The 7,279-nt window shown below is 49.0% G+C and overlaps 1 long non-coding RNA gene across 1 annotated transcript; it reads right to left on the bottom strand.

Moving 5' to 3' along the window:
* Window positions 1–5,801: 5,801 nt before the first annotated feature.
* Window positions 5,802–6,374, bottom strand: LOC113006857 (uncharacterized). The gene is made up of 3 exons (XR_003269814.1): window positions 6,231–6,374; window positions 6,004–6,153; window positions 5,802–5,922 (listed from the first exon to the last, which is right to left on the bottom strand). It is a non-coding gene; the product is annotated as an uncharacterized LOC113006857 (long non-coding RNA).
* Between the last annotated feature and the right edge of the window lie 905 nt (window positions 6,375–7,279).

The following is a 7,279-nucleotide window of genomic DNA, read 5'->3' as shown; positions in this document are numbered from 1 at the left end:
TTTCAACCAGCTCAAGCAGTGGTTTGCTTGGGCTTCAAACAGACCTGCGCCTCTGACACTGGAATTGGGGCTGTCCTCTCCCAGTAAGCTCCACCCATGTGCTTTTCTTTCTCGTCAGTTATCACCTGCAGAGCGAAACTATGATGTGGGAGACCATGAGCTACTGGTGATCAAGCTCGCCCTGGAGGAGTGGGGGCACCATTCATTGTTTGGATGGATCTCAAGAACCTGACCGATCTACAAACTGCAAAACATCTCAGTCATCTCATCTTTCCTGGCAGTTTACTTCATCTGAAGAGTCCTGTGAAGCTTCACCCATCCTACCTCCATCCTGCACAGTGGGAGCCATCACCTGGGAGATTGGGTCTCCCTCTTTGTCATCGGCCTTCCACCCTCGGCAGATAATACAGTCATCCTCACCATTGTTGATCATTTTTCTAAAGCTGCCCTTTTTCTCACACTACCCAAGCTTCCTACGGCCCTGGAAACAGCCCCACTCCTGACTACCCATGTTTTCCACCTTCATGGGATACCAGAGGATATCGTCTCCGACCAAGGGCCGTAGTTCACTTCAAGAGTCTGGAAGGTGTTCTGTTTTGCTAAGAGCTCTAGGGTTAGTTGATCCTCTGGTTTCCACCTGCAGAGCAATGGGCAAACCGAACGCATGAGCCAGGAACAGGAAGCAGCCCTCCGTTGTGTGGCATCAACCAACCAGTCCGTATGGAGTCACTGTCTTCCCTGGATAGAGTACGCTTAATCTACTTAGCCACCGGATTGTCTCCCTTCGAGGTACCCTTGGACCACCACCATCTCCCCAGGTGCCGTCATGCCTGGCGAGCTACGTAGTCTGTGCTGCTGCGCACCAAGGTATGTAACAAGGACCTGCTGCTCACTACCTTGGCTCTCTGGCGACTATTTAAGATGGCAGGTCGGTGTTTCTCATCGCTGGATCGTTGCATGATTCTTGTCAGTGTTGCCCGGCTCTCTCATGCTAATCTCGTTCCTGATATATTTTCCTGGTTTGTGACTTCATTCTCTTTTTGTGCATAGATTTCCCTGGACGTGTCCCTGCCTGTTTTCCATTGGAGTTCTGACGTATGTATGTTGGTTATGACGAGTGTATCGAGTGGCGTGTGTGACTGAAGAGAACATTCTCGTGTGTGTGACTGAAGAGGATTGTTGTTGCCCTTCCCCGCCCTAGGATGTCTGGACCTCTTTTCCCCTGCACATTTTGTATATATCACTTGGTGTGACTTTTGTAAATAAACTGTTCAACTTTTTTCTTGATCCAACGCTTGAGTCTGTTGCTGCATTGTGACATGTACCTGTTCTGGCTGAACTCTTTGTAAAACTTCTTTGTTGCTATTTTGTAGGCTGGGCTCTAAGATACATCTGTAACAACAACTTAAATCCCAGTGTGGGCATGCGAGAAGACTCCCGCAAAATCGGTGTCCTGATCACTGACGGAAAGTCCCAAGATGAAGTTTACTTTAAGTCAAAGAACCTGAGAGACAGAGGCATCAAGCTCTATGCTATTGGTGAGTGATCTTGATTGTTTAAATGGGAAAACAAAAGTAACACTAGCTAAGCAGTGATGAGCTACAACTTGTACCACTTGAAACAAAATGCACTTACTCTTAGGTTCGTGCTAGCTAGCTCAGCCACCATACAAGGAAACGCTTCCACCACCTGCACAGATTGTGGGCCTGGCATAATGTGCTGGGTAGTTGGGTGCCACTCTAACATGATTGTATAATGTTTCTTGCCCAGCAAACACGCACGCACGCATGATGCACGCACACACACCTACACACACACCTACACATAAAAAAAAAACACACACACACACGCGCGCACGCACATCCTGTTTTTGTATCCTAATGAGGACATTTAATTGACATAATGCTTTCCCTTGCCACTTACCCTAAACTTAACTATCAAAAATGAATGTTTGTGCCTAACCCTTAGCCCAAACCTAACCATAACCTAATTCTAACCCTGACAATAAAACAACCTTGGATGATGTGAGAGAGCGTGTGTGTGTGTGGTGGTGGGGAGGTGTTAGGGTCCGGATGGCTTGGGGATAGAAGCTCCTCTGGAGTCTCTCTGTCCTTGCCCGGATGATGCGGAACCTTCTACCGGATTGCAGAAGTTGGAACAGTTTGTTGCCAGGATGGTAAATGGTAAATGCATTTGTATAGCGCATTTGTAGTCCATAGGACCCCAAAGCGCTTTACACTACATTCAGTCATTCACCCATTCACACACACATTCACACACTGGCGATAGCAAGCTACATTGTAGCCACAGCTGCCCTGGGGCGCACTGACAGAGGCGAGGCTGCCGGACACAGGCGCCACCTGTGTAGGCAAACATGGGGTCAGTATCTTGCCCAAGGATATTTGGCATGCAGCCAGGATGCAGCCTGGGATCGAACCACCGACCTTCTGATTAGTGGCTGACCTGCTCTGCCACCTGAGCTACAGCCACCCCGTGGGTGGGGCAGGTCCTTCAGTATATGTGCTCCTCTAGTCCTGGTGTAGATGTCCTGAAGTGGGGGAGAGCAATCCTGCAGCAGCGTTCTCTGAGGAGATTTTTGGTCCTTAACACAGCTGTTCCCAAACTAGAATGTGGTGTTCTGTGTGAGGATGTTCTCCACAGCGCCTGTATAGAAAATCCTGAGGATCTCTGGAGAGACCCTGAACTTCCTCAGTTGTCATAGGTGGTACAGGCGCTGCCTAGCCTTTTTCAAGGTTCAAGGTTCAAGTTCAAGGTTCAAGGTTCTTTATTTGTCACATGCATAGTTATACAAGTATAACACACAGTGAAATGTAGCCTGACTCCTCGACATGTGGAAGGGGGGGGGGGGGGGGTGTAGAGGAAGAACATATATATATATATATATATATATATATATATAGTATATACATTGGGTGAATGTGCAGTAGTAGCAGCAAGCAGGTGAATTCTGTACATTAATATGAATAGACATCTGACTGTTTTACAGGATAGACAATATAAACATATTTAAAATTAAAGGAATTGAAATGTACATTGTGCCTTGGTTTAGTGTCTAGAAGAGAGTCCTGTTTCAGTCAATTATAGATGATGTGAGAGGGCGGGTGTGTGTGTTTAGGGCACGGATGGCTTGGGGATAGAAGCTCCTCTTGAGTCTCTCTGTCCTTGCCTGGAAGATGCGGAACCTTCTACCAGATTGCAGAAGTTGGAACAGTTTGTTGCCAGGATGGGACGGGTCCTTCAGTATCTGCGCTGCTCTAGTCCGGCATCTCCTGGTGTAGGTGTCCTGAAGCGGGGGGAGAGCAACCCTGCAGCAGCGTTCTGCTGTATGGATCACTCTCTGGAGAGCTTTTTGGTCCTTCACACAGCTGTTCCCAAACCACGATGTCATGTTCTGTGTGAGGATGCTCTCCACAGCGCCTGTATAGAAAATCCTGAGGATCTTTGGAGAGACCCTGAACTTCCTCAGTTGTCGTAGGTGATACAGGCGCTGCCTAGCCTTTTTGGTCTGGACCTGAATGTGGGCAGCCCATGTCAGGTCTGAGGAGATGTGGACACCAAGATACTTGAAGGACTGCACCCTCTCCACTGGAGCTCCATTGATGATAATGGGCTTGTAGTCTCTGTGCTGACCCCTTCTGAAGTCCACCACCAGCTCCTTGGTCTTGCTGACGTTCAGCTGGAGGTGATTGTCCTGGCACCACGATGCCAGATTCTTCACTTCATCCATGGAGGCCGTCTCATCGTTGTTGGAGATGGCACCCAACACCACTGTGTCGTCAGCAATCTTCACAATGGTGTTGGAGCCATGGGTGGCCACACAGTCTGAAGTGTAGAGGGAGTAGAGCAGTGGTGAGAGGACACATCCCTAAGGTGCTCCTGTGTTGATGGTGATGCTGTTGGAGAAGCACCTGCCCACCCTCACCACCTGAGATCTGCCAGTGAGGAAGTCCAACACCCATGCACACAGACGGCTGTTAAGTCCCAGATCCCTCAGCTTTGTGAACAGTCTGCAGGGCACTATTGTGTTAAACGCTGAACTGTAATCAACAAACAGCATTCGCACATAGTTACCCTGTTTCTTGTCCACATGGCTGAGAGTGGTGTGTAGGACGTGGGTGATGGCATCCTCTGTGGATCTGTTGGATCTGTAGGCGAACTGCAGCGGATCTTTGGTGTCTGGGATGGAGGAGGAGATGATGTTCTTCAACAGCCTCTCAAACACCTTCATTACTACCGAGGTCAGTGCAACTGGCCGGTAATCGTTCAGGGATGAGGGTTTGCTGTTCTTGGGCACAGGGATGATGGTGGATCTTTTGAAGCATGTGGGGACCACAGACTTCGCCAGGGACTCGTTGAAGATGTAAGTGAACACACCTGCTAGCTGGTTAGCACAGCAGCGCAGCAGACGGCTGGTGATGCCGTCTAGCCCCGCCGCTTTCCTTGTGTTCACTCTCCTCAGTGCCGCTCGGACGTCATGCTCCGCGATGCTGGTCACCGGTCTCTCGCTGATGACGTCACTGTCCTCGGTAGTCAGGCGGTAGATAGCATTAGCCGCCTGGCTAACCTCAAAACAGGCGTAGAACTGATTCAGCTCGTTGGTGAATGCAGAGTCGGCGTTGATCGGCGCAGTGTCCCTGGCTTTGTAGTCCGTAATGGTGCGTAGTCCGTGCCACATACTCCGTGTGTCGCCCTGGTGGAAGTGGGACTCCACACGTTCCCGGTACCGGCGTTTGGCATCTCTCACCGCGCGCCGCACGCCGTATGAGGCCGCTTTGTAGGCGCTCATATCGCCAGTGGCGAGACCCGCGTTGTAGGAGGCGGTCCTGGCGTTTACTGCAGTGCGGATCGATCTGTCCATCCACGGTTTCTGGTTTGGGAATGTGGTGACTCTCGCAGTGGGGATAATCTCCTCCGCTAGCATATTGACGAAGCATACTGCTACTTCCGTAAACTCGTTGATGTCGACTGCGCATGCTCTGAACATGTCCCAGTTGACGTCGTTGAGTGCGTCCTGTAGCGTAGCTTCTGATTGGGCAGTCCACCGTTTTACCTCCCTCGTGGTCACGTCTTCCCTCCGTATGCTTTGTTTATACTGGGGGATGAGGAAGATGGCGTTGTGGTCAGACTTCCCAAAAGCCGGGTGTGAGACAGCTTTGTAGCCCTACTTGTATGGCGTGTAGCAGTGATCCAAAATTCGATCCCCTCTCGTTGGACACGAGACATGCTGGTAAAAGTTTGGCATGACTTGTCTGAGGTTCGCTTTGTTAAAGTCTCCTGCTACAATGAGGGCTGCGCCCGGGTCCTTGTTTTGAAGCGAGCTCAGCACATCATGTAATTCGGACAAAGCCATACCTGTGTCCGCTTGGGGTGGGATGTAGACCGCCGTGGCGATGACCGAGGTGAACTCACGGGGCAGATAGAAAGGGCGGACAATTGGTCTGGACATGAATGTGGGCAGACCATGTCAGGTCTGAGGAGATGTGGACACCGAGATACTTGAAGGACTGCACCCTCTCCACTGGAGCTCCATTGATGATAATGGGCTTGTAGGCTCGGTGCTGACTCCTGATATAAATAAAGTTCACTTTGACTTCAGCACAGCAGCAAAAACCTGTCAACATGTCAGATGTCATCTGAGAAGATGTGACGTCAAGTAAGAGAATGGGGGAAAAGGGTAAACAGGTATAAATGTTAAGTGAAGAATGTCAAGAACCGAAGTTCAACACACAAGCTGGACCCAGGAGCAGAACACACACACAGCGGTACGAGAGAAAAAAATAAACTTTATTATAACTGAGAGTGTCCCGGGAGAGTAGAAGGGAGAAAACGCACGGAACCAGAGAAACCGAGGGACCGGGAGAAGAATCGCGCAGGAAACGCCGAGAGCGGGACCGTGGGAGGCTGAAACAGAAAAAGAAAAAAGGATTATTGGGGTGCGGGTAAACCGGCAGCATACGAGGGGAGGTAGTGTACGCGTCTTACGATGATAGCGGGGCCAAGGGAACCGGAGGGAGGGGTGAGGGTCCGTGGGGAGAAGCTCCAGAAAGGGCGAGGCGGCTGGGGTTGATCGTGATCCAAATTCTGGACAGGCAGGTGGACAGGCTGGTGACTCAAAACACGCCGAGCAGTGATCTGGGTATACAAGGCAGAGTTAGTACTAGTTCACACGGATAGGATTGCCTAAGGACTTTCCCGTAGGTGTGCGTTACCGCTGAAGGACGATTACGGACTGGCGTGGAGCAGCAGGCTGGGCAGGATTAAATGGTCCACCTGGTGATCACCTGGGATGGGATGCAGGTGTGGAGTCAGCGGCCACGCCCACGGGAGTGGGCATCCCATCAGCACCTCAGACGCCGGGCTGCGAACCATGACAAAGAAGAGATACCGTGTTCTTCCCTTTGTCTTCTGTGAGATGAACAGTTCATAAGATGGTACCTAAGATGTTCACTGTTGAAAATTCCAGCAGAAGACGTTCCTTGCATTCCTGCAGACACTGATTCTCCAAGGTGAAAGCTGGATCACGTCTATGCACACAAAATCCAGACATTAATGTAATTTTCACTACTGAAACTACATTTCCCGTTCAACATGTTAATCAAACGTATGTTTTGATCATATCTTTGATCAAGAATAAAGATGGTTTACTGTTAGAAAATATGGAAAAGCCCTGTTATACCGTGCATCATTTTAAGCATAAAAGGCTGGATGATAAGACTTTTTACCCTCTCAGATGTGATAGGAAAGCCGGGGCAACTTCAATCTCTCCCTCAATCCCAGCTTTCTCAGCACCCAGCTGTCTAAGCTAAGGGTAGTTTTAAAACAGCTAAATTAGCACCTGCAGAGGAATGGTTTATTCCAGAGTTTCAGTCAGGTTTCAGAGCTCATCACAGATGTCTGTGCTTGTCCTGCTAGACCTCAGTGCAGTGTTTGATACTGTTGACCATAATAATGTATTATAGTGATTAGAGGATGCTGTAAGTATTACAAGTACTGTGCTGCAGTAGTTTGAATTATATATATCTAATGGGCTAGAAAGAGAGAGCATCTTTCTCCTATATTGGCTTCTCTTTAATGGCTCCCTCTTAAATCCAGATTTTTTTTTTTATTAAGTGTACCTATTTAATGATGGTTTATTGATTTATTTAGCAGACACTGATATGCTATTTTTGTTTTGAAATCTCTATTTTGAAGTGAAATTCTCAACCTAATCATTTGTCCCTCAGGTATAGGAAGTTATGATGAGTACGAGCTGAAGTCC

The sequence above is a fragment of the Astatotilapia calliptera genome, chromosome 15 (genome assembly GCF_900246225.1).
Source record: "Astatotilapia calliptera chromosome 15, fAstCal1.2, whole genome shotgun sequence".
Lineage (NCBI taxonomy): Eukaryota > Metazoa > Chordata > Actinopteri > Cichliformes > Cichlidae > Astatotilapia > Astatotilapia calliptera.
Note: the sequence above shows the minus strand (reverse complement) of the source record. Positions and strands in the feature narration are given on the sequence as shown.